The 12,284-nt window shown below is 44.6% G+C and overlaps 1 long non-coding RNA gene across 1 annotated transcript in view; it reads left to right on the top strand.

Annotated features, from left to right (window-relative positions):
• The window catches only part of LOC141993487 (uncharacterized), a 200,115-nt gene that overhangs the window by 85,517 nt on the left and 102,314 nt on the right, over positions 1-12,284 (top strand). Inside the window, exon 2 of the long non-coding RNA XR_012640870.1 lies at positions 210-291. This is a non-coding gene — a long non-coding RNA (uncharacterized LOC141993487). The remainder of the gene's footprint in view (positions 1-209; positions 292-12,284) is intronic.

Here is a 12,284-nt window from a genome sequence, read left to right on the forward strand (position 1 = left end):
TTGACTATGGATAACATTTTAATAATAGTCTCTCCACAAGGGATGCACTTTCCTCTTTGATTGTCAAACCTAAGAATTTTGATACATGTGTACAGATTTGAGGATATTTAACAGTGCTTTCAGGAGACCAACTTTTTTCACAGGACTGCAAATGAATAAAGCTTTATTAAAATAATGGCAATTTATTAACCGTAACCTTTTCCTTCCAGATTCCACAAATCCCCTCACTCCAATCTACAGAAATATCCATTTTGTTGAAAACTGGAAGGATGAGCATATTACCAGCAACACGTAAGACATATTGGCATTTTATAACATATCACTAAGGTATCTGCTCCACACAATATAGGGACCTAGGTAATGTGTTGTGAATTTGTTTTTTCTAAAATAACTCATTGCTCCTTTTCTGCTTTATTTTATTATTTCCCCATGTGTCACTGGTCTGAAAGCAGGTGATCAAAACTCCAGCCCTTTGTATAATTTCATGTGCAAGCTCTTTGGGATCAGAAAGCTATTTCCCTTTGTCCAAAGATCAATGCACTCTGGCTTTTTTAAAATTATGCTTGTTTATTTGGTTGGTAATGTCAAATATCTGTGTTGGAAGGGACCTCAGGAGATCATCTAGTCTAACCCCCTGCTCAAAGCAGGACCAATCCCCAATTTTTGCCCCAGATCCCTAAATGGCCCCCTCAAGGATTGAACTCACAACCCTGGGTTTAGCAGGCCAATGCTCAAACCACTGAGCTACCCCTCCCCCCAATATGTTGCATGGGAAGCTTATTCACAATCACATCCTTCCCCTTTCACTCATAGTGAGTAGTCTCTGACATCACAAGTAGCCTTACTAAAAGCAGTGGGATTATGGGTGGCAGAATTTGGCCCTAAAACAGAATGGGATCAATTCCCTTTTGCATTATAACCCATTTCCACCTGTGCAAAGGGGTGGAAAGTTGGCAGATCTGGCTGTTGGGGAATGGTGTCTCCATGATACACATGGTCTCTCACTGGCCAATGGTTCCCTTTTCCCCACCAACACATATCTCCATTCAGGAGGCTGCTGGAGCCTACAGGCCAAGGGTGTGATGTTCAAAAGCACCAGTCAATGAGACTATACTCCGAAGTAACATAGGCACTGCTGAACAGTGAGATGTCCAGATCAAATAAGCCAATGCAAATGCAGAGGACAAATGCGTTTTTAAATCTTGCACTGCCCCTACACAAGCAAGTCTGTTCCCATTTTACATCTTTCTTTAAACATGGTCTCAAAAGTGCTCTTAACTCTCCATTCCGTGAAATAAATCCCAGGTACAAGGTCATGCTTCCTGACAAAGAAAATGATCGCTTCCCCTTACAGCGATCACTCACCATTTTGAATTGCATCTACATTCGATAGAATGGTTTCAGCTCCTCTGACAAAATCTCAAATTCCACAAAGTCAGCCCAATTTCTCCCAGTCAAATTCACAGTCAAATGGTAGTGAACAAATAAGGCTTTTTAGGTGACCATGATGTGCCAGCCCACTGTACCCAAATAGCCAAATAAATAGCTACTCCTCTGGTTTTTTGGCATTACAAATGGATTTTTTTAAAAGGTTGGCCTTAACCCAAACAAGTTCTCTATAAAATTGAACACCCCTTCATACATAATGTATTTTGTTAACTCTTGTCTTTCATTGGCCATTAGCATTTGTATGTTCGTCTGCTTCATGTTCAGTTCCACAGAAAAGAAACCATTTAATATCAACTGTGCACGTGCAAACACCAGCACTGGCATTTTCTAAGAAACAATGTGTGTGCACACATGTGTTTAGTGCTTCAAAAGGGAACACGCATCTGCTTGAGTGTGCAAAGATGGGCATACACAAAATCAGTCTCTTAGCTTTATAATGGCAGCAGTCCCCTAACCTCTTGCTTCCAGTACCTTTTCCTCATCTGGCTTCACTATATATTATCACTCCCAAAGTCCCCCTTCATGGTGAAGGCAAATTGTCAGTTTCCTTTTAATAACATGGGGCAGGTTAGCAGTTTGATGGGAGATTTCTGCTAATGTTTAGGAGGTCACGAGTGTGTTTAATTTAAAAAGAGAGACTTAATGTCATTCACTGATAGCAAGAACTAGAAAGCCTGAACTGGAATAGCAAAGCGGAGACTAACGTAGAGGGAACAGTTTTGAAATTGACATATTAGCAGCTATAAAATATCCAGGTTACAATGCATAGTGAAGTCTGAATTTATGGTCACAGTATATCTGAGCAGAAGTGGAATCAGGGGATACAAGGGGCTGTTGTTGTTTTGTTGGTAGCTAGATCCATAATAAGTCAAACAAGTTCTACAGATTTCAGAGTAGCAGCCGTGTTGTCTCTGTAGAACTTCGCAAAAAGAAAAGGAGTACTTGTGGCACCTTAGAGACTAACCAATTTAAATTAAACTGGTGCCACAAGTACTCCTTTTCTTTTTGCGAAGTTCTACAGAGACATGTGACTCCCGGGCCCTTTGCAACAGCAATAGATAAGGAAAGTGTATTGTAGTGCTTTGAAAGAGCAGAGTCTGACTTTGCTGTTTTACGCTTGGTTAATGATGCATTTCTCTGTGGCTGGGTCTGACAAATAAATTGTTACCAGCCTTGTCGCTTTCACAACGCTGAATGTATTAGTTCAAAATGATGGTTTAGACTGAGCGGGACTCTGATCCCAGACATGGGCCTTGACACTAATAACTTTACATTCAAATGAAGGGATTGTCTTCTGGCTCGCGTCGGTTGTCTGAGTTGTAGCATGCTGATGCTTTCATCACAGCAGTGTGTAACAGGCACAGCACACATCTGACGGAGTGGAAGCCAAAGACAAGGGGGCCATCTGCTGACAAGCCACCCTGTAATGCAGAGGGCAGTGGGATGGAAAACTTTCCACGCAAAGTTCATCCATGTGTTCCTGATTAAAAGCATTTGGGCTTCCAATGGATTCATCCAAACTGGACATTTTAATTCCTGTTGAAAGCTGATCAGCATCCCTCGGCTGCGTGAGAGCACTTTGTTTCGCCTCCACATACATCAGCATACTCCCTGGCCTTGACAACACCCACAACCATCACTGGAGCTGGCCAGGTTATTAGCTTCAAATTGTGAAGGATCCGTGAACAGATCTGGGTTTTACAAATGTCTCCATTATTTGTTAAAAGGGAATTTTAGGCAGAGATTTTTCAAAGAGGCCTGGAGGATCGAGATGCAGAATTCTCAATGACATGAGTGGGAGCTGGGAGCCTAATTCCCCTAGGTGGCTTTGAAAGATCTCAGCCTTTGTATGCATGTAAAAACCATGGCCTTTTCGTGGACAATGTGCAGATGGGAAATCTGATGATTAGATTGTTCATAGCTCACCAGCCCCACCTGTGTTTTGCCCCCCATTTAGAGAGTATGGTACCCACTGCTGAGAAGGATGTGGAGAGGCTTGCTGATGGTGGAAGTTAGAGCCCTTCCCCTTCCCCCCAATATCTGTTTGTGGGCTCAGGGGGTCATGGGGGAGTATGTTTCCTACCTTCTGCTCTCAGGGACAGATGTCTCCAGGCTTGATGGGCCCATGAAATGGATGTGACAGTCAGATCTATAAGTTGCTGGAGTGCTGGACGCTCTCCCCTGCTGCCACTCTGGGCATGTCTACATTGTGGCTGGGAGTGAGCCTCACAGCCCGTGTAGACAGGCTTGTGCTAGCAGGGCTCATTTTAGAGCAGTAGAGGTCACTGTGTGGCTGTTGTGGCACAAGGTCCACATTGTTATCTTTAACACACTAGCACAAGCCCCGCTAACACAAGTCTGTCTCCCTAGGCAGTGGCAGTGTAGACATACACTTAGGCCTAGAGATGTCAGAGAGGGCACTGCTTCCTCTGATGTCACTCCCAAGAGCCCGCCCGTGCCCATGTGAAGCTGTGGGAAATGGGGCAAGAGTAGGTTGGTGCAGCACCCCTTCCTGAGAACTGATGAGCTTATCCCCTCAGGACTGATTAGCCACCTGTGGGTAAGGAGTCAGGCCAGGCCATGGAGATCCTGCTGGCTACACTCCCACAGCACATCATGGGCAGGGTCTGATACTCATTAGAGCATCATCCAGATTGCACCATATTCCTATGAGCCACTCAAAGTCAAGTTTATAGCCCTCTGTTGCCCACATTAGGGCTTTGATTCTGCAATACCTTATATGGAGTGCAATAAACCAGTGGTTCTCAAAGCCAGTCCGCCACTTGTTCAGGGAAAGCCCCTGGCTGGCCGAACCGGTTTGTTTACCTTCCTCTAATTTGTCTAGGTCCCTCTGTATCCTATCCCTACCCTCCAGCGCATCTAACTCTCCTCCCAGTTTAGTGTCATCTGCAAACTTGCTGAGGGTGCAATCCACACTATCCTCCAGATCATTAATGAAGATATTGAACAAAACCGGCCCCAGGACCGACCCTTGGGGCACTCCACTTGATACCGGCTGCCAACTAGACATGAAGCCATTGATCACTACCCGTTGAGCCTGACAATCTAGCCAGCTTTCTATCCACCTTATAGTCCATTCATCCAGACCATACTTCTTTAACTTACTGGAAAGAATACTTTGGAAGACCATGTCAAAAGCTTTGCTAAAGTCAAGCAACAACACGTCCACCGCTTTCCCCTCATCCACAGAGCCAGTTATCTCATCATAGAAGGCAATTAGATTAGTCAGGCATGACTTGCCCTTGGTGAATCCATGCTGACTGTTCCTGATCACATTCCTCTCATCTAAGTGCTTCAGAATTGATTCCTTGAGGACCTGCTCCATGATTTTTCCAGGGACTGAGGTGAGGCTGACTGGCCTGTAGTTCCCAGGATCCTCCTTCTTCCCGTTTTTAAAGATGGGCACTACATTAGCTTTCTCCCAGTCATCCAGGACCTCCCGCAATTGCCATGAGTTTTCAAAGATAATGGCCAATGGCTCTGCAATCACATCCGCCAACTCCTTTAGCACTCTCGGATGCAGCGCATCCGGCCCCATGGACTTGTGCTCGTCCAGCTTTTCTAAATAGTCCCAAACCACTTCTTTCTTCACAGAGGGCTGTTCACCTCCTCCCCATGCTGTGCTGCCCAGTGCAGCAGTCTGGGAGCTGACCTTGTTTGTGAAGACAGAGGCAAAAAAAGCATTCAGTACATTAGCTTCTGGGCAAGTGTGAGTAGAGACTGTGTTGGTACCAATAAAGCTACATACTAGGCATGCTCTGTCACAATTCACAAGGCCCCTGTGTTCACACTCCATGATTGTCAAGAAGGTATGGTCAGAAAGGGGCAAGGTGTGGAAGAGAAAGAACATGTCAGAAGAGACATGGGTTTAAGCACCATCTTCAATGTCCAAATGAGGTGCTTCGCTACACCCTCCTCCCTTTCACCTCGCTCCTGCTAGCAGACCTGGGTAACACAGCAGTCCTGCAGCCCTCTCTCATTCAGGCAGGGTTGGATTCCCATAGGCTCCTTCGGGGGACGTGATCGTTCCCCTCTGTTCGACATTGGTGAGGCCTCATCTGGAGTACTGTGTCCAGTTTTGGGCCCCACACTACAAGAAGGATGTGAAAAAATTGGAAAGTGTCCAGCAGAGGGCACCAAAAATGATTAGGGGACTGGAACACATGACTTATGAGGAGAGGCTGAGGGAACTTGGATTGTTTAGTCTGCGGAAGAGAAGAATGAGGGGGGATTTGATAGCTGCTTTCAACTACCTGAAAGGGGCTTCCAAAGAGGATGGATCTAGACTGTTCTCAGTGGTAGCAGATGAAAAAACGAGGAGTAACGGTCTCAAGTTGCAGTGGGGGAGGTTTAGGTTGGATATTAGGAAAAACTTTTTCACTAGGAGAGTAGTGAAGCACTGGAATGCGTTACCTAGGGAGGTGGTGGAATCTCTTTCCTTAGAAGTTTTTAAGGTCAGGCTTGACAAAGCCCTGGCTGGGATGATTTAGTTGGGGATTGGTCCTGCTTTGAGCAGGGGGTTGAACTAGATGACCTCCTGAGGTCCCTTCCAACCCTGATATTCTATGATTCTATGATTCTTCTGGCCATCAGTTTTTCTTTGCTTTTCTGTGTGAATACTCTGCACCTGCAAGGGGCGACATCAAACCCAGTATATGGGTTTTTTCATCTTTTCCGATGGGATTGGAATTGTTTCAGCATTTTCGTACAGATCCAGCCCTGACAACCTGTAGATGAATGGCTGCTCTCCATCTACCAGTGCATGGGCCAGCCACAGGGTCTGACACAGCAGGCTGAATGCTCTTTTCCCATAGTGTTCTTGTCTATCTACCATAGCTCACGGTATAATGCAGGCCATGTTCCAAGAACATTCATCTATCTTCATTAGCCACTTTCTCCTTCAATGTTTATGAAGATGAAGAGTTGGACTGAAATCTCACCCCGGGTCATCACTCCGCAATTTGTTGCTATTGACTCCCAGCGCTTTTTAAAGAGTTTCTCTGACATCCCAGAACAGCCTCCTTGCTGTCAGCCTTGTATGAGTCACTCTCATCAGAAGAGCACCAACACAACCGGATTTCAGCCAAATGGAAATTGTCACCTGAAATGTTGTTGGATCCCCCTGTGCGAAGGAAACTCTGTACCGTTATCATACATGCATAGTGTATAAACCATACTGTTCTCTTGGTACCTTTTCTATAATCAAAGCCTAAGAATCCACTAACAAATGTGTGCCTCTTATATTAAAATCCTTTCCAAATGCACAGGAAAACAGGTGGGGTAGCCAGCCAGAAATCCTTCTGGGGGATATATTGACATTCACAGGGCCAAACATGGGAGGAAAAACAACAATTATGTTTGTATTAACAATTACCATAATCTTCCTTAAATCTTCCAAGCACTAATGAATATTAACAATGCATTGTCTCCGCTCTCCCTCTTTTATGAGGCAGGGAAAAGAGTGTTGTAATTTTTGTACAACACCTCAAGCTCCTTTCTGTGTTGGTTAGAATAAGGGTTCTTCATTTCCTGGACCTCTGTGCATAATTTTTCAGGCAGAAGTGAAGGGGCGGAATTTGGGCTTTGCACCAGTTCCATGAAATGGAACTAATACTCAGAATTATCCTAAGCGTGCTCCCATTAAAGTCAATGAGTGAAATTCCCATTGACTTTAGTGGGGATGAAATTAAACCAGCACTGAGCATTTTTTAATCACCTGCCCTTGATTGTTTGCCCATATTGTAGTGCATGAAATGTCCATTATAATTGCAAAAGGAATGATCACCAGGGGTGGATCCTGAGAGAGCGAAAGAAACTGCTGCCTGAAATTCAGCTGTGTCTGTTATCCATTGCAAAGATTAAACCATACGGCCTTGTCACTGCCGCAGGGAGAGGCAAGAAAGCTCTTGCCACATACTGACATAGAGAAAAATCACGGTTAGACTTTGAGACTCTGGGCCTTTGATTCCTCTTCTGCTCATTGTCGGTCTTGTCTATTTACACTGGAAGTTCTTCCGGGCAGGGTCTGTCTCTCATTCTGTGTCTGCACAGTGTGTAGCACAATCAGAGAATCATAGAAGTATAGGACTGGAAGGGACCTCAACAGGTCATCTAGTCCAGTCCCCTAAATGGAGCCCCAAAGTCATTTGCAGCCTCTAGGTGCTACCATAATACAAATAATAAATGATTCAGAGTTTCATAGGTTGCAGGGTCAGAAGCGACCACTGTGATCATCTAGTCTGGTCACCTGTATAACACAGGCCAGAGAACTGTCCAAAATAATTCCAACTGCCCATTTCCCTTATAGTGAGGCTGCCAACGAATCAGGAGCTTTAGCTCCCCACAGTCCACCATGCAGGCCAGCTGGCAGGAAGCCAGGCAGGTTTCTCTTTGGATCCTGCTGGGTTCCATCAGGCTTTTGCCAAAATCAGACAATCATTGAGAAACATTTCCATTCTGAAAAATCATAGAAATTTAGGGCTGGAAGGGGCCTCAAGAGGTTATCAGATCCAGTCCCTTGTGCAAGGCCAAGTGCTCCTAGACCATACCACTCCTAGAGTGGTAGATATGCTGTAGGGTAGGAACAGGATACAGAGGGACCTAGACAAATTAGAGGATTGGGCCAAAAGAAATCTGATGAGGTTCAACAAGGACAAGTACAGAGTCCTGCACTTAGGACGGAAGAATCCCATGGACCGCTACAAACTAGGGACCGAGTGGCTAGGCAGCAGTTCGGCAGAAAAGGACCTAGGGGTGACAGTGGACGAGAAGCTGGATATGAGTCAACATATGGCAACATATGTTGCCAAGAAGGCCAATGGCATTTTGGGCTGTATAAGTAGGGGCATTGCCAGAAGATTGAGGGATGTGATCATTCCCATCTATTCAACATTGGTGAGGCCTCATCTGGAGTACCTTGTCCAGTTTTGGGCCCCACACTACAAGAAAAATGCAGAAAAATTGGAAAGAGTCCAGCGGAGGGCAACAAAAATTATTACTTTCATAGTAGCAGCCGTGTTAGTCTGTATTCGCAAAAAGAAAAGGAGTACTTGTGGCACTTTAGAGACTAACCAATTTATTTGAGCATAAGCTTTCGTGAGCTACAGCTCACTTTATCCGATGAAGAAAAATGATTAGGGGGGTGGAGCACATGACTTATGAGGAGAGGCTAAGGGAACTGGGCTTATTTAGTCTGCAGAAGAGAAGAATGAGGGGGGATTTGATAGCTGCTTTCAACTACCTGAAAGGGGGTCTCAAAGAGGATGGATCTAGACTGTTCTCAGTGGTAGCAGATGACAGAACAAGGAGTAATGGTCTCAAGTTGCAGTGGGGGAGGTTTAGGTTGGATATTAGGAAAAACTTTTTCACTAGGAAGGTGGTGAAGCACTGGAATGCATTACCTAGGGAGGTGGTGGAATCTCCTTCCTTTGAGGTTTTTAAGATCAGGCTTGACAGAGCCCTGGCTGGGATGATTTAGTTGGGGATTGGTCCTGCTTTGGGCAGGGGGTTGGACTAGATGACCTCCTGAGGTCCCTTCCAATCCTGATATTCTATGATTCTATGATTCATCCCTGACAGGTGTTTATCCAACCTGTTCTTAAAAACCTCAAAGGATGGGGATTCCACAGAGTCCCTGGGAAGCCTGTTTCAGAGTTAACTACCCTTTATCATTAGAAAGTTTTTCATAATTGTTAGGATATAGATATTCAGGCCTGTCTGCAAAGGCCTGTACTTTAAGAATTTAGGGGTATTCTTATCACTTGGCTAGTTCTAGAAGTATAAAAGAAAGAATCAAAATCACTGTCTGCTGGTGTAAGGGCCTTCTCTTACTGTGACAGTCTGAGGCCCTGTGCTTAGGCTAAGGCCTTTGGCTAAGCAGCAGAGGCAGCCATAAGCTAGGAAGCGACAGGTCACATCCTCACATTCCAAACTAGTCACATTGAAAGAAGGTGCTATTGGGCTGTTAGGAATACAATCCTGTCCTGATAATGCCTATCACCTCCAGAGAAAGGGAAGTGCCTAGAAAATGTAAAAAGGAAACAGCATCCTGTCTGGCAAGAACTCACTTATCAATACTGGGATGTGAAATCCTCACTTCTGTATTGTTTTGTCATTATAGTTCCCACTTTGTTATTGTTTGTCTGTATAATCTCTGTCTGGTTCTGTGATTGTTCCTGTCTGCTGTATAATTAATTTTGCTGGGTGTAAACTAAAGTGGTGGGATATAATTGGTTACATAATCATGTTACAATATGTTAGGATTGGTTAGTTAAATTTCAGGAAAATGATTGGTTAAGGTATAGCTAAGCAGAACTGAAGTTTTACTATATAATCTGTAGTCAATGAGGAAGTGAGGGGGCCTTGGTGGGAGGGGGTGGGTGTGTGTAAAGGGGGAAATGGGAACAGGGAATGAGGGTAAGGAAATTGGAACCATGTTTTGCTAAAGGGGGAAATGGGAACAGGGAATGGGAGTAAGGAAACTGGAATCCTGTTTGGTTAAAGGGAGAAATGGGAACAGGGACACAGGTGTAAGGCTCTGTGGTGTCAGAGCTGGGAAGGAGGATACTAAGGAAGGAAACTGGAATCATGCTTGCTGGAAGTTCACCCCAATAAACATCGAATTGTTTGCACCTTTGGACTTCGGGTATTGTTGCTCTCTGTTCATGCGAGAAGAACCAGGGAAGTAAGTGGGTGAAGGAATAAGCCCCCTAACAATAATACCTAACCTAAATCTTTCCTTTGCAAATTCAGATGACAAAAATGTTTTGTCAGAATTTTTCAGCCCCGGTCTAGCACATTTATTGAATTTGCTATTTTGTCCCTATTCTCAGCAATCGCCGTCAGTCACAAACAGCAGTAGCTCTTTGACCTGACACAGGTGGGTGCCTATCTGCTGGAGGACCACGTATTTGGCCCTGTGCCATGCACAGAGCTGGTTGCACTGAGTGGCAGAGTCTGGATACTGATCTTCCCACCTCAATGTCTGTTGACAAGGCAGGACACCTTGCTCCATACTGTAGTCTGGACATATGCATACATAATGTAAAGCACAAAGATATACAATTCCACTGTATGATATTCCCAAGAAATGTTCCAACAGATTCTGGAGTCACAAACAAGTTCCCCAGAGACAAAAGACTAGCCAATGCCTCAGCCAGGCGTCAACGAGATGAAATGGACCATCACCTGACAAAATGGCCTCTCTTCAGCATGAAAGAGGACGTGGGCAAAAAAAATCTACATTTTGACAAAGAAGCATCTTAAGGTTCCTGGCCACACAGACTTTGTCTCCTGAGCATCAGCTGGAGAAGATTCTTGTGCAAGAGAAAGAGCTATAAGAGGAGAGGGCAGATGCCCCAAATCATCTCTCCCTCGCACTCTGTCCGTGGTATCATCCACCCCTGAAGAGCAAAGGAAGCAGCAAGGGGTTGGGGGGAGAGAATCCTGACTGAAAGAGGTTCAGCCAGTAAGTTCCTGGAACTTGTGGTGAGAGAGACTTTTGCTTTATATTCATTTAGCTTGTTAAGTTAAGTGGTTGCTGCGTCTTACCTTTTTATTTCCTTGTAACCAATTTGACTTGTATGCCTCATAACTTGTAGTCACTTAAAATCTATCTTTCTGTAATTAATACATTTGTTTCATTGTTTTATCTAAACCAGCGTGTTTGGATTGGAGTGTTTGGGGAGCTCCCTTTGGGATAACACGATTTGTGCATATCATTTTCTATTAATAAATTACTAACTTTATATGAGTTTGTGTTGTCCAGGAGGGTGCTGGGCAGTACAAGACACACATTTCTGGGGGAAAGTCTGGGACTGGGAATTTGCTGGTGTTACCCTGCAATGTAATTCATGAGTGGCTGGCTATACCAGTCATACAGTATAGCTGGGAGTGGTTTACATGCTGGAGGCTGTGTGTGAGCAGACCGGAGTTGTTACTCTCACAGAGAAGCTGGGTAAAGGGACCCCAAGTTGGAGAGTTGAGGGACCACAGCTGTCCATCAGTCCAGATTGTACCCTGAGTAATAGTATCAGGGGGTAGCCGTGTTAGTCTGTATCCACAAAAACAACAAGGAGTCTGGTGGCACCTTAAAGACTAACAGATTTATTTGGGCATACACTTTCATGGGTAAAACACGACTTCTTCAGATGCAACTGAAGAAGTGGCGTTTTACCCATGAAAGCTTATGCCCAAATAAATCTGTTAGTCTTTAAGGTGCCACTAGACTCCTTGTTGTTACCCTGAGTAATGTCACAATCCCCTCTTTGTCTTTATAGATTTCAAGACAAGAAGGAACCATTAGATCATCTCTAGTTTGCCTTCCTGTATAACACAGACCAGAGGTCTTCCGTCAGGTACTGAGCCCAATAATATATGTTTCAGTAAAGCATGTTTTCCAGAAAGGCTTCTGGTCTTGATCTGAAGACTTCAAGAGAATCCACCACTTCCCTTGGTAGTGTGTTCCAGTAGTTAATCACCCTCGCTGTTAGAAATGGGCCTTTTTTCTCCCTTGAATTTGTCTGGCTTCAGCTTCTAGCTATCAGTTCTTATTCTGCCTTTCCCATGAGATTAAAAAGCCCTTTAGTATTTTCTCCTTGTGAAGGTACTTGCACACTGAAATCAAGACCCTTGAGCTCTTTCTGTCTCTCACTATAGAGCATTTTTCCAGACCTTTAATAATTTTTGTGGTTCCATTCTGTACTCTCTCAAGCAGCACCTCCTGCTAGACATCCTTGGGAATTAGCTCACCAGCCTCTGGAGCACCCTCTGCCGTCTAGTGAGCCGCCTGTCACTGGCCCTCCGTGTCCCTCCCA

This window comes from Natator depressus, chromosome 9, assembly GCF_965152275.1.
Source record: "Natator depressus isolate rNatDep1 chromosome 9, rNatDep2.hap1, whole genome shotgun sequence".
NCBI lineage: Eukaryota > Metazoa > Chordata > Testudines > Cheloniidae > Natator > Natator depressus.